Source organism: Ambystoma mexicanum, chromosome 12 (assembly GCF_040938575.1).
Source record: "Ambystoma mexicanum isolate Mex_15411 chromosome 12, UKY_AmexF1_1, whole genome shotgun sequence".
Taxonomy (NCBI): Eukaryota; Metazoa; Chordata; class Amphibia; order Caudata; family Ambystomatidae; genus Ambystoma; species Ambystoma mexicanum.
In genome coordinates, this window is record NC_090936.1 from 921,021,144 (window position 1) to 921,036,324 (window position 15,181).

The 15,181-nt window shown below is 43.0% G+C and overlaps 1 protein-coding gene across 10 annotated transcripts in view; it reads right to left on the bottom strand.

Annotated features, from left to right (window-relative positions):
* Positions 1-15,181, bottom strand: part of CAPS2 (calcyphosine 2) — a 1,666,464-nt gene that overhangs the window by 1,554,448 nt on the left and 96,835 nt on the right. For all 10 annotated transcript variants that reach the window (XM_069629404.1, XM_069629399.1, XM_069629401.1 and 7 more), the window contains exon 2: positions 12,474-12,617. The gene's annotated coding sequence lies outside the window, so the exon portion shown is untranslated. The remainder of the gene's footprint in view (positions 1-12,473; positions 12,618-15,181) is intronic.

The window sequence follows — 15,181 nt, forward strand, 5'->3', positions numbered from 1 at the left end:
CTAAGAAGCCGTGCATGAGGGCCATCCTGCCCTCGTCATCTGTCTTGACCTGAAGTAACCAAAAGGGTACCGATGGTGCAACCCATATTAGGATCCCTCTGGTATGTGCGGAATATGTTAATCTAACCAAGTTCCTTCCCCAATTCTTAGCTAATGTATTTTGTTTCCCTCTGGTAAGATGTGTCTCTTGTAGTAACGCTATTCCAATTTTATGTCTGCCCAGATATGTTAGCAACTATTCCTTTCAATATAAATATTAAGTCCCCGTATGTTCCAGGTAACTATTTTGAGAGTTCCGGCCATGGTGTGCAGATTCCGGCCATGGTGTGCCGATTGTGATGGCTCCATCATGTCCTACCAGTAATCTAAACTGGGTTGTAATACCCACAGCCATCTGTTTCCATATAAGAGGGACAGCATTGCGCCTATGGTCTAGTGACCCAAAAGGTGTAATATATCCTGTGCAGTCAAGGGGGCTTCCGGACATCATCAAAGGCAACACAACCAAACTTCCCAATTCCCTCCGTATACCTCCCAACAATCGCCCAGCTATAAAGTGCATGCTCAGTTCCACCAAATACAAGATTCGGGTGGTCCGTGCACAGCGGGTGGGTACCTCATAATTAGTACTCTGAATTAAAGTTCAAACTGGGGTTGCAGAAGTATAGCAGTTACAGTAACTTCCTGAGTGTTGAGCAAGTTCCTATCTTTGGTATGCTCCTACATTGCATACTCTCCCTTCTCCAGAATGCAGCAATTAGGACAATGTTTTTATAGGTCGTCTATCAACTGCCGTTGGATGACAACCGACAGTGGCTACTTATGAAAGACGTCCAATAGTCCCACCGCAGTGAAGCTGCCACTGCTGCAGGGTGTGGGACGGGGGCTGTGCAACATTGTTCGTTGGTGCAATCTCCATTCACGTCATCCTGTAGTTGGAGCAATTCTCTTTATATCCATCCATTCTTGCGCATCCTCAGGGTTGTCAAAAGAAGAGAGAACGGCTATTGTGGAGCACTTTCAGTTAAACTCGGTAGATGAGCATATACTTCAAGCCTGCCTTCCTCAGTCTCTCTTTTGTGGGGTCAAATTGGGCCCTCCTTTGCACTTGAAGTGTATAGTCAGGGAAGATTGCTAGTTTTGCAGATGCTCTGCAAATCGTGCCACCTCCTCTCGAAAAAGCAAAAATCTTCTCTTCGTCTTTATAGTTCATTATTTTGGCTATTATTTGTCTAGGGGGTGCACCTGGTGTTTTTTGTTTTTTTTTTAGTCAGGGACCTGTGTGCCCGTTAAACCTTGAGTAAGCTCACCTGGGCCCACCTCTTGCAACAACATGTTTTCCACAAGTTGTGGGGTCTGCATCCTCTGTACCCTCTGGTAGGCCCAGTATTCTGATGTTATTTCGTCAGGCTCTACCTTTCACATCTTCTGCTCTACCCTCTAGCATTTTTACTTTCTGTTGCAGTATTTTGACATCAGATTGCACCCCCTGTATGCTCATTGTATAATCTTCCACCTGTGCCGCTATTTTCCCTGTCTTGTCTGCTAGTGAGCGGACATCTTGACGCAGAAGCCCCACATCTATTATTACTGCATCGATTTTGGATTCATGGGATGAATTTAGGGCCGCTATGGCCGAAAGAATTTGGTGCTCGCCGTCAGTGTGTTCTTTGACTGGTTCCGGCAAAGTTGTTGTTTTATTCTCCGTCTCCATACTGATTGGACCTTTGGCGTAGGCGTCTATTGTGGACTGCTTGCCCTTCCCTTTATTGGGTTTGCTAGGAATAGGATCATGAAAAGTAGCACTGGCCCTAGTATATCTTGGTTACGCAAGACACTGCGTCTTGTGTTATGCATTGCGGACGCTACTCGGCTATGAATGTAGGTGGAGGTATCCGTAGGTCTCCAAGGCCATGTCCAGCTCGCTGAACACAGATATCTGGGTTGAAGTCTGTGCAGGGATTCACTTACTCATATAATGCCTCAGGTGTAGTAGTTACAATGCAGTTGACTGGTTATTACTGCGCTGAGCAGCGTGCAGTATTTATGCACGCATGTCTGAAGAATTACCACAGTGCATTAAGTGCTCATGTCCGATGCAGAAATGTCTTCTCCATTGGATACCGATAATAGTCATAGGCCACCACAGCTGAGCAACAGGTTCACAGTGTTGGATTGAAGCCCCCTTGGAGTAAAGTCGGTTGTGCACCCAAGCTTCAGGCACACATCTTACGATGAAACGGTGGTAGCTGCTGGGGCAGTCTGTCGCAGCCCAGACAAGGACACAGCAGCACACAATGACGTTGCTAAGATCTCCTCACAGGAATAAATGCAAGTGATCTACTGTTGGTCTATGGGCCAGTTTCTGATGTTGCTTCCAGTCGTTCTGCCCCTCAGTCTGAGCCTCCTTCTTTCAACGTGCTCCGAGCAACCGGGGAGGACTCCTGTGTCACCCAGCGGTCTCAAACAGTCTCCCTGGATCGCCCGCCCTTCGTCAGTCTCATGAATGGATGCAGGGCAGTAATCTCTTCTCCACGTCTCTGCTGCTTTGTGGATCTGGCGTCTACGGCAATTGCACACTGTGCTGTACCGCCACAGCTTAACTTGTGGTGCTTTGGCAGCAGAGGGAGAGAGGCAAAGACTCCAATGTTACCGGCACTGTTCAGACGCCTCCGGATCCCGTGGAGGCACTCCAGGGCTCCAATGCTCTATCAGAGTGCAGGCCGCCAGCTTGCCACGTCGTGAGACGGTGCGGATAACAGGAGCCCAACCATCTCTACACCAGTCCCCGCGACTCGACATTCAAGTTGAGTGCTCCCAAGCCCTTCATCAAGCACACATGTCATTTAGGAATCCAGGAGTGTAGTTTAACTGCTTTCTAGAGCGGATCATTGACAGATCAAGCAGGAGCTATAGGAAATGCATCCTCACTACATTGCTGCTGGCCATGTCCCCCCAGGTACCTGAAACATTGTTATGAATTTGCTAAAGCCGAAGAGAAGTTATGCAGTTGTTTTTCTGCTTCCGTGAGGAAGGTAAAATGTTTTGCCTCTTGGGGTTACCATGTGTCACTCTGGCCGGTGGCCCATGAGAACTGTCAACAGATACTTTGAAAGCCAGAAAGTTCTAGAAAATGTCATCACGCATTCGCAGATGGTTTAAAATGAGGCGCACCAGAGCAGTCAGACGAAAGCTTTGTTGGATGAGTGGAAGCACTGCTTCCATGCCCGTGGATGCCAAGATCGCTCTGCCTGGCTGTTTAAGAGCTTTTCAGTGACACTGGCGAGATGAGGAAGTGTCCTGCAGCTGCTTCAACGGTGATGTATTTTGTTTAAGACATTAATTTATTATTCTTATTGCATTTATTAATTTATGTATTTTATTATGAATAAAGGACCGTAAAGAGGCATTTTAAAGTTTAGCTGAGTGATAGGTAAGGAAATCCTCTTTAGGTTGGGGATAGTGAGGCGTTGTCAAACCCTTATGAGTTAATAAAATGGCAACCTTTGAAAAACCTTTACAAAGCTGTCTGCCTCACAGTTCTGACCCCTCACAATATACTTCACTGGCTTACCAAAAATTGAAAAACCTAGGTAGATAACATTATCTACAAGGGACAAGCATTCACTACTCAGGTAAAATTGCAATATTTTTGTTTTTAGTGGATTAATTTACAAGACGTTGCATAGGAGGCAAAGACCAAAATCCGTCTTTGCACAGCAATTGAATAGCATGAAATCATCTGCAAATGAGATTCAATTGTACTTGAAGTCACCTAAATACAGAGTGACAAATGCATCCTCTAAATCTGCAACAAACAGATTAAAGAGACAGGAGGCTAGCACACACCCCTTTCTCAAACCAACCTAAGTCTCAATGTTGTTGGTAAAGTGTCCTTCACAATCTAACTTCACTTATACGTTTGAGTGTTCATGAAGTTTGATTAGAATCTTCAACAGTCCCTCCAGATTTCCCCAGTCCACTATAGCTGAAATTAAACTGCACACTCCTAATACCAGTTCTACTTGGGTTGTTCCACTTACCAATAAGAAAATGTTTATGCTTTTCTTTGCAATCCTTTTTTTACTTATCCTTTGACCACTACTTTGGGCACAATGATACACTCTTCTGTGATAAATCCTGCAAAATCATCGCCAGGGGAAGGCAACTGCTACCTGATCCTGACCATGACTGCGGTATTATGAGGGAGGATCATGTGGGATGAGACCCATATCAAAGGAAGGTGGTAACTCCATTAACTCCATTAACACATGAATCTTCTGTTTTCCCTAAAGCTGTGATGGCATATTGTAAAGTGGAATCAAGAAATGTTGTACAAAGTGACTTTGGAAAACATAGAAACATTAGGGACTTCAAAGCCCAGAAACATTAGGGACTACAATGCCCAGAACACCTATAGTACTGGGACAAGGAAGAGAAGGGAAGAGTTGATGAGGATCACTGGTGATGTCAAGCAGACCGCTCAGTCTAGTTGTTGCAGTTCTACACAGCTGAGTGGGACATTAAAATTGGAAGCCCAGCTGCAACTGAGCAGCAGTGGAACAAGGAGAGTGGCAGATGCAGCAGAAGTGGAAGCCAAAGCAGAGGCCACAGCGGAGATCCTAGTTGGAGAAGAGACTGCGGGATTGTGCAGTGTGTGCGCTGCAGGAAGCAGAGGAGTGGAAGAACGCTGAGGTGAGAGAAGACCAGCAGAGAGGAAGAAGTGCTCCCGGGTGAGTAAGGAATACTCGAGCAGACTGGCGCACCTGAAGACCGGTGAAGCCTGGTGTGCTTCCGGGCTGTCCTGCGTAAGCAACAGCAGCCACAGGAGAGCTGCCAGCAGTGCTGGTGGACTGGAAAGGGTCTGACTGTGACCCAAGGTCCTGCCTGCATTGAGACCGCACTGGAGCCCCGTGAAATCATCTGAAGATGCTGAAGTAGCTGGTGTGTTTACCTAGAGAGCAAGGTAACTCCGGGGCACTCTGTAAGGGACAATTGCAATTTAATGACAATTGGGAAATCCGACTAAGTAGACAACAAGGGCAACCTGGAACCTGCATTACCACCAGCCAAAAGAATAAGAAAGAGAAAGCAGGGCAGAACGGGTGTAATTCTCCTCACTGGAGATACCAGTTTGAGGAAACCTCAAGCACACAGTGCCATTGCCACAAGCAGAGAAACCATTGAGGGTTGCATGAAGTTGAAGTCCATTCGCGGCAGGTGAGTAGACCAGGAAAGGAACAGTTACAGTTGCTTTCAAATAGAAAACTTTGTGGCTATAAAGAAGGTTGTGTGTGAAGTCAAAACACAATCTTGGCAGGCGAGTAAACCAGGAAAGGAAGAATTGTTTTCAAGAAGGGAATCTCGTTATCATAAAAGGGTTGTGTGTTAAATTGAAACCATTCCTAGCAGGCAAGTGAACCAAGAAAAGGAACAGTTGTCTTCAACGAGAAAACTTTGTTACAAGGAGTGCTGAGGAAAGAACATATTTACCTTGTCTTTACTTTATCCTTTTTACAAACTATTGTGTAACAGGAGACATTTGCAGTGCTGTCCTGACAAAGATTCTGTGGAATGAAGGGTTGTGGCATTTTTCTAAGTAAACATTCTTGCTACTTGAAAATAACACTTTGTGGAAGAAACAAGTGCTTAGGTTTTGAACAAATGTTTTGTGGAAGAGACATTTTCTTTACCCATTTGAAAGAGGTGGTGGATGAAAGGAACCTTCATCAATGAACTGAATAGAACATTGTTGAAACAAAACTTTTGTAAATGACTTCCTGAATTGACGCGGGGGAAGTGAATAAAACCCTGGTTACTAAGATTGCTTTATGGGAAATCCGAGTTTGAACTTTTGCAAATTTTGGTTGAACCAAACACGGGCATATTTACCTTATGCACTTGATTGCATTTACTGGTGTGAGGGTCAGATACTTTTGGACACAAGGTCCTATTTATTTAGCCTTTAATTTGTTAGGTAAGAACAGCATTACCAGTAATTAATTAATATGGGCCTGTACACACTATTAACGATACGTATGGTGATCCATTCTTGTATAAAATGTAGAACACATTACAGTGATATCATTACCATATTTTTGTAGTGTACTTCGGAACAATGCTATGTGATGCCACTTCCTGTTTTGTCAAGGGGTGAAAGGTCGTGTTCCACCCCTTCCCATGATGCCACTTTGGAGTTTGGTCAAATGGCATCACTTCCTGTGATGTCAGAGGTCAAGGCTTGTGTGATGCCACTTCCGCTTCCGTTGGCATTTTCATGAAATTACGTCACTGCCCGCCCACTTTTATCTCACCATAAGGATCGACTTGTAATTCTTTTCCCTGCTTCTTGAACTACTTCTATTCATATAACCTTATAATTGTACCTTTTTTTTCGTTACTGTGTAAAGTGCCTTGGCAAAGGCGTTCTATAACTTCTAATAAAAAACAGAAAATACATTTGCATTCTGCCCAGGACTGCATAGGGATTAAAATACCAGGAGAAAGAACGACATAACATACTCCCTTTGCTTAAAGACCTCTCAGTGCACCAAGTTAGGTGGATTACCCATGGAATCACCTTGACAGACCGGATTCAACCCCTAAAAGTTATTAAACTCATGAAACTGGTTTTTATCTTTAGCAGTCTCCCAATTAGAATCCTGATTAGTCTCCTCATCCTATTAGTGCGGAAAATCTTTTACTTAATTTGGAAGGGAATACCCCCTCATATAGCCAGAAGAATCCAAATATGTTCAATAGTGTTGGGTGGTCCTTGGGTCCCCAATGTCAACCGATGCCTCCTAGCAGCCCAGATAGCATACATCATTGATTAGTTACATAACCCCTCAAGTACCTAACCTCAAGCAAGCGCTCTCTAAGATCACACTGGAAGACATATCGATCTCGGGGAGCCGCTGGCCATCGATTACCAGCAACTGCCTCTTCACTCCCTTATTATGACAAAGCTCAAAAGCTTTGGCAAATGTACCCGGGTCTGTGCCCTTTCTCCCAGGAGAAAGGTAATCCGGAATTCTCACCTGAGCTTTGTCACAGACAAGATAGGAGGATGGGGGCTTGATGAAACTGGGAGACTGCTATCACCTAGGCCAGTCACAATCCTTTGATGAGGTAATACAAAATTCAGACTCCCTGAATAAGAATGATATAAATACATCCAACTATGTTACTGGTGAAAACCAATCGATTATAACAGCGGGGACCATAAAACCCACTTCTATAGAGTTACCTCTACCGGACGATAATGATACACTTTCCCACATTCCTTATAAATGCCCTAATTGCTGCTAGGCTTTCTTTGTCTCAGTGCTGGATGAACCCAGATGGCCATATCAAGACATTAAGGCTTATTAAATAAGGTTTATTAATTTTTAACTCTTATTGTGAATGATTGTTTGATCCGTTTGTCTGCTTCTGAATGTACAACAACATTAGGCCATCTATGTAATTATTGCATCTTTAGGTTTTATTAATTGATAATATTTAGTAAAATTTGATACTTCTTAATTTCTTTATCCTTCAATATTGCAAAGGAGTTATGCAAATTGTATTTTTCTTTTGATTTTGATCAAATATTGAAAGGTTGATAGGCTCAACTAAATCAATACATTTGTTTTAAATAAAACAATATGGGAGGAGCACATTATGGAATACTTGGGCAATGGAAAGCCTGACAAAGGTTCTACATGAATGGGGTCTTTTTTCAAACTTTTGGTAATCTATTCTGACCAACATTTACAGACTGCCCTGTTTACAACCTTGTCTCTATTGTGAACCAATGCAATTACTATATTGCTCATTTATCATGTAGTTGAGGTGATGAATACTGTGCAATCATCACTGTACCCCAGCCTAAAGTCTTCTCCTATGTGGGCAGGGGAAGGGAGACATAGCCGGATCCTAACCCTGGGGGTGTTAACATGAGGGAGGATCACATGGGAGTAGATGGCGGTCGCGGGGAAGTGGCAACTACTCTGGGAGGGACACTGTATTCATCCTCTTGATGATTACATCCCCATAAAACCCAAATACCTGATGGCATGATGTCAGTGTACAATTTACTTTCCTAGAAATACCCAGAATACAGACTATGAAAAATCTGCTAAACAGCACAGTTGGTACATTTTATTTAATTTAGTATGTGTAGAGCGCACTACAGCCCACAGGCAACGAGGCGCTATAAGGACATTTTAAAAAGGCTTGCTTGAGGGTTACAATAAGCGGCCCTAGAAGGTATACTTAAATACATTCACTTAGGTACATTTGCATGGTTACAGAATATACACATTGATCGTTACAGTTGGTTACTCATTCTTGTCTAGGTAGCAGGTGGCAGAACAGATAGTATCCTATACATGGTGATACAGTAGTAGTGCATACCTAGAAAGAAGGGCTCTTCAGATAAAGAGCTGGGTTTTTAAGGCCTTGCGGAAGGCTGTGTGTGAGTCGATTGATCTAATCTGAGCTGGGAGGTTGTTCCATAAGTTTGCCGCCATAGTGGGGAAGCTGGTGCCTCCTGCACGCATTCTGCGCGTGTACGGGACAGTGATGCGGTTAGCATAGGCTGCCCTTGAAGGTCTGGCGACTGTTTGTCTGGTTATCATCTGTGTGAGATAGGGAGGGGCCTGATCGTGAAGACACTTATGTGTAAGGGCCAAGGTTTTGAAGACCACCCTTTCCTTGATGGGAAGCCAATGTACCTGCCTCCTGATCCCCGAGATGTGTTCCTTGCGAGGTGCCAGTAGCAGCTCTTAAGACATTATTTTGGGCAATCTGGAGTTTGGCAAGGTTTATTTGGGAGGTTCCAATGAACAGAGCATTGCAATAGTGCAGTCTGGAACCGATGATGGCTCTGGCAATTGAGATGCAGTTTTGCCGTGATAGGAAGGGCCTGATGGCATTGATGAGTTTGGAGTGATATGCTGCGGAGGAGGCGATGGCATTGACCTGTCTGTCCATAGTGAGGCTGGGTTCAAGATACACACCCAGTGTTTTTATTGTTTGAGAAACTCTGATGGGAATATTATCCACGGTGAAGGATTGGTAGTTAGTATCAAGTTTGCCCAATGTAGATGGGGAGCCGACAAGCAGGAGATCGGTCTTATCACTATTTAGACAGAGCCAATTCTCAGCCATCCATGATTGAATGGTGGCGTAGATGCTGTTGAGTGTGTCCAGGTCTGTGGTGTAATCACCTGACAGGGGGATGATGGAGGTTCAGGAAGAAAAATGTGATAACCCCAAATTGTTACGACTCTACCTTATATAGAGGTCCTAAACAAAGGGGCAAATCGCAACCTTCACAACCTCTTTTTACAACCTCCCCTAAACTTACCAACTTCTCAGGTCACAAATCAGTTGTTACCTAAATATAAACATCCCAAAAACATTATGGACTTCAGAACCCATAATGCCTGTGGTACTGGGGCGAGGAAAAGGGACTCAGAGTCGATGTACATTAAAGGTATCATGAAACAGAATGAGTGGTCTAGTTGTTATAATGTGAAGCACCTGAGCGGGACATTTAAATTCAGAGATGAGAATCAGGTGAAGGAGAGAGATGCTGATGGAGTAGCAGAGGCAGCACAAGGACTGAATGCGGGGTACGTTGTGGAAGCAGAAGAAGCACCAGCTGAGTCGACGCAGGAGAAAACGTGTGGCTGTGCATTGGTGAAAGCGATGCTGTGTGGGAGAGTAGCTTCCAACACACCCTGAACTGCTCCGTTAAAACGTAATAGCTCACACTTGGAAAACAGCAGAAGGACCATTAATGCCTTTTTGGTGGGTAAAAATCTGGGACATCTTAATCGCAGAGAAGGCGACGGCTGCCGGGGCAGGCCGCCTACATCGCTTCGAAAACATTTGGGGCCCAATCCTAGACTTTGATCGGAATTATCCAGCCCTGACATACAAGCCCCAACTAGCCAGGAGGACTTTACGGGACGATAACTCCCAGCGGCGACAGGAAGAAGAAGAATGTTAAGACACGGGGGAGGGGAGGGGAGAGCAATCTACTGTGCCTCCTTTATGCCATTTATCGTGAATGATCATTTTGTATTGCCTGATCCTGCCTGTTTAAAATAAATATTTAAAAAAAAAAAAAGAAACAGAACCAGAGACATCATGGAGTGGTCAGAGCTCCATCACATGACTATGCTTTCCGTGGGAATCATAACGGAGCTGGCAGCAGTGCAGACAGACCCAAGGAGATCTGCTGCAGTACCTGCGAGTAAGAAGGAGACACAAAGGAAGACCGGGGAGTTGGCCTGAGAAGCCAGGTGACTCCAGGGTGCTCCGAATGGGACATTTAACTGGAACTAATGATTTTGAATACCGAAAAGAACTAAGGCAGCCAATGCACAACGCTCCTTGTCAGGGGTACCAATTGAGGGATATTTGTAACCCGCATTGCCAGAAGCCAAGAAGCTGCAGGAGAGTGATACAAAGGCAGGCAGGGCGCAACTCTCCTTATAAGGGATACCAACTGGGGTTTGTTTGTAACCCGCATTGCCAGCAGCCAAGAGGCCGCATAAGAATAATACAAAGGCCGCAGGAGAAAAAAACTCCTTGTATCGAGTACCAATGGGGAGAAACTTGTAATCTGCATTGCCAACAGCCAAAAGGCTTTAGAAGAGAAATCAAGACACAACAAGGGCGCAACCTCCCTTTTAAGGAATACCAATCTGGGGAGATCTGTAACCCATATCGTCAAGATTCAAGAGATTATAAAGAGAAGCAATTATTATTCAAACCTCCTCACATAGGATACTGGTGTGGAGAACCTTGGAACAAGCATTAACACTGAATAGAATGGTCGTTTCTAGGACTTTTCATCCTGGCAGGTGAGTGAACCAGGAAAGGGACTAATAGTAGTTAGTCCTGGCAGGCGAGTATAAGAGGAAAGAAGATGATGATGATGACTTGCAGCACAGTGGTTGTGGTAGAAAGGTGTGTTGGAAAGAACTTGATAACTATTACCTTTTTGATAAAATGTTGCAGCGCCTAAAGTAATTAACGTGCTATCCTGACAAAAGTGTTTCATTTGAAGAAGTGTGTTGCGCTAATAATTATTTTGCCTTTTTGAAGAGAAATGTCCTTGTTTATGCACTTGTGTCTCAAGGGGAAAACATTTACTTTGCCAAGCAGGAGACTGTGGAAAATAACAGTTGTTTCGATTGTCACCAAGCATTTGTGAAAGAGAAGTTTTCTTGCCAAGTGGAAGGATCCAGTGAATGAAAACTTTTTGTGCTATGTTGAACGGAACTTTGTTTTTGCACAGAACTTTATTGAATTCGATCTTTGCTCAAGGTATTCCTGAATTGATCCAGTGGAAGGGAGTCCAACTGGTCACAAGGAGTACTTTCTAAAACCTTTGAGTTTGAATTAGTATTTTGTTTTGTTGAGCTGATCACTGCCAAATATTCCCTGTTTAATTTTGTTATGTATATTAGTGTGAGGGCCAGAGACGTTTTGGACACTAGGTCATTTTTCTTTAGTTTTAAGTTACTAAGAAGGGCCATCCCTGTTGGGTTATGGAAAGATACGCATTTGCCTCAATCCTTCTTATTTAACAAAAATGGCAACCTTTGAGAAAACTATATCTATGTCCGTCTCACATTTCTGACCCCTCACATTGATCAGACCTTTCCTCTCCCTGTAACCTTTGGCCTAATGCCAATTTTGTTATTTCTCTAAAAATGTAAATAAAGTTGAGGAACAAAATCATCATCTCCATGATTAACCTTCTTTGGAAAGCCATTACTGAGCTCAGCAACAGAAATTGTCAACCCATCTTAAACATTCTTAATGTACAGGAGAAAGTTAAATACAATGACTGCATGGGAGAAAATGAAAAAAAATATTTTGAGCTTTCTTATTATCAAGAACGCACAAACATCAACAAGGCATACTGCATAACATGTATGAGAATATGAGACGATTTCAACCACTGGCAATTGATCTTTTAAGTGCTGCATCATCACAAAATGAAACATATTTGGGAATCCATCAGATAGATGCTTCTCCAATGGTAAATGGGATCAAAATGTGTAAGTATCAGGACTTTGACCAAGAAACTGTGTGTTCAGACCTATTTTATCTCTCACAAAGGCTGCATCAGCTTGAGTGCAAGTGGTACAATGACAACCCGACCATCATAAGAAGAACCCTTAAATGTTTCCAACGCCTTTACATATCCAGCTACACGTGCCAGCTATATAAATCAAAATCCACCGTGATGAAAGTGTTACCTGTGGACAGAGTGAGAATTCTATGGTGTGTCACAATAATTGGGCATTATCACACAAAAATACAAATCGAGAATTAAAGATTTCTTAAGGTTTGAGATATTTACAGATTTTGGGATGAAAGAAAATAAAGGTAAAATCCCCAAAAATGTTTGTGTCTTTTCCTACCCTCTACTCCCACACCCTGGAAATTTCTCTTAACCTTACCTCGTTACTGACACAGTCTTTCTTGGTGGGGTCTTTAGTTATCTCTCTGCTTTCTAGGCAATACTGGTTGGTGGCTTGACAATGTTGAAGGGTCTTTTGTTCCAGTCCGAAGTTGGTTTCCCCTCTTGGTTGGATAAGGGTTAACTGTCAGGTAAAAATGCAAATGTATGCTTAAATAATGTTTTTTTTATTATTATTTTTTTCAGGTCAGCCATTGCAAAGTCATTACAAAACAAGACAAAATGAAGAAATTTCGAGTGCATTGGTCAAGTACACATTATCCCGCTATACAATATGGTTCAAGAGTGGATATTGAGGTAGTTGATACACTCCTCCCCGGTACACATGTTTCATTGTATTGTTTGGTCTTTGACCAAATAAGTTCTGAACTCTCCCAAAACATCCTTGGGCCGGGACATATGTGGTGACAGCAATACATAGTTTTGTATTTGTTTATGGTTAAATAACCTTTACAAAATCATTAACATAAAAATCAGTATACACACAAGAATTTCCGATAAATAATTCGCAAAATGAATGCAGTTGTGATGTGCAAGTGCGCAAGCAATAAAATGACTCGCTGAATAAATAAAATCACATATACAAGAATGAGTCTTCCAAATAGAGCCATAAGACATTTGTGTCAGAAACAAGGAAAATAGAATAAGTACCTAATAAAACTACACTGCAACCATTTCAGGCACATTAGCGATGTTGTGCTTACACTCATTCAAATTCAAAGACTTGAAAAAGGATGCAACAGCTAGAGTTTCCGAAGCATTGCTTCTGCTGATACGACAGTGTCACATTTGTCGCTCATCAACCCTGTGGCGGTTGGGGGACATTTTTGCCAAATAGTGCCTTTTAGTGTTTAATTCCTGGCAGAAGGAAAGTAGATGTCTCGTTGTCTCATTGATTCCCTCTTGATGGCAGTATCTACATTTCAACTCGTCTGGGGCAATCAGGCCACACTGTGCGAGAATTTCTTTGGTTGGCAACAGATTTCATCTCAGTTGCAAAAAAAATTATAACGCCCGTCGGGGAACTTAATGAGGTATGACACGATCTCACCTCTCTTTTTGTGTTCATGGCCGATATGAAACATTGAGGGATAGCTATGTAATTTCTCTTGATTCTCGATCCAATCATAGTCGAATAGCTGGGTTTTTACCTTATTTGGATTCGAAATAAGGGTTTCTGTATAGATTAATTTTCCATAGAATTCTCGCACAGTTCGTCCCAATTGTCGTGACAGCAATGGGATTTGTTATACTGACACTCAGTTTCAGAGTTTCATTTAAATTTTAATAAAGTGAGTCTCCAGAGGGTGTAAATAATCTCCTAAATAAAGACAAGTTCTATTCCACCCGTGCGTGGATAGAGGTAAGGCCCAATTCGAACCTCATTGCTGCAAGTGGGATACAATTTGGAACTCCTAACATACGTCTCCATAGCTTTGCTTCCCATAATGCAAGGAATTTCATGGCAGACTCATAGAACAGTTCCTGGTCGTATATTAATTTTGGGACCACCTTGCCTACATCAAATTTCAGAACTGGCAGGATGGAATAAGATCCGAATTTCCTGTAAATCACCAACGCTTGTGTGACCAACATGTTCATCTTCATATTTAGCACATTCCTCCCATGGACAAAACCAGGCGCAGCTTGTTAGGCAGAATTATATGCAGTACCCTTTGGGAACACCACACACAATTAGGACTACAAGTGACAGTACAAATTCACCTTTGGTACAAGCCTGTACTACACAGTAAAGTGGTAGCGATTGCTGAGCAGCCAGACTTATCTCAAGAGTAAAGTGAGCAGTATTAAAGTGAGCAGTATTAACAGTTACACAAAGGACAGTAATTACTATGATTCAAACAAACACTGACTCAAGGTTTCTGAGTAAAAGAATAAACATTTATTTACACATCAGTTATTAAACATTTCACTATTATCAAGCAGTTGAAAAATTACGTTGCTAATACACTACACCACACCCAATGGATTCTGGACAAGTTAGGCTCAAAATGAAGTGTGAGCAAAATGACACTCCAGAAATAAAAAGGGAGGGAAAGACAAAGTTAGACAGAAGTTGAGCAGCACCAACAAGTAAGTAAGCAGGGCAATCTAGAAAAAGGAACTACAGTGAGGAAATCAAATCAAGAGGCCAGGGCCAAAGTAAATGGACCAAAGTCTTTTCAGAGGATCACACAGTTCAGGGTAGTTTGCGGTTAAGTCTTTGCCAAGAGTTCAGAACGAAGTTGGTTGGACAAAAAGTTACTATAAAGAAGAGAGAAGGACAAGCCCTCGGATTGGTGAAAGATTTCACACACTTTCACAGCGGCTGGACAAAACGAACTATCGGGTTAGCTCATCCTGGCCACCTGGTTCACTCTAGCTCTGTACAGCAAACTTGACCAGAGGAGGGAGGCCTGGCGAGCAGTTTGGTGAACAGGTTGTTCCCGCCAGCTCAAGGGGAGAAGATTCCTTACAGATCTTCCCTGTCGTTGAAGTTTGGAGATTCGGACCCACAACAGGGCTTCACTGGGAAGTTCAGTCGTGATGGAGGTCCTCTTCTGTTAGCTTCTCTTCGGTTCTCTCGATCCAGTGGCGACTTTGCCTTTCCAGCCCCAGAAACCTGCTTTTTATGCAGTTTTCTCCCATTCATACAGCCTGGCTGTCAATCACAAATCTTCCGCATAT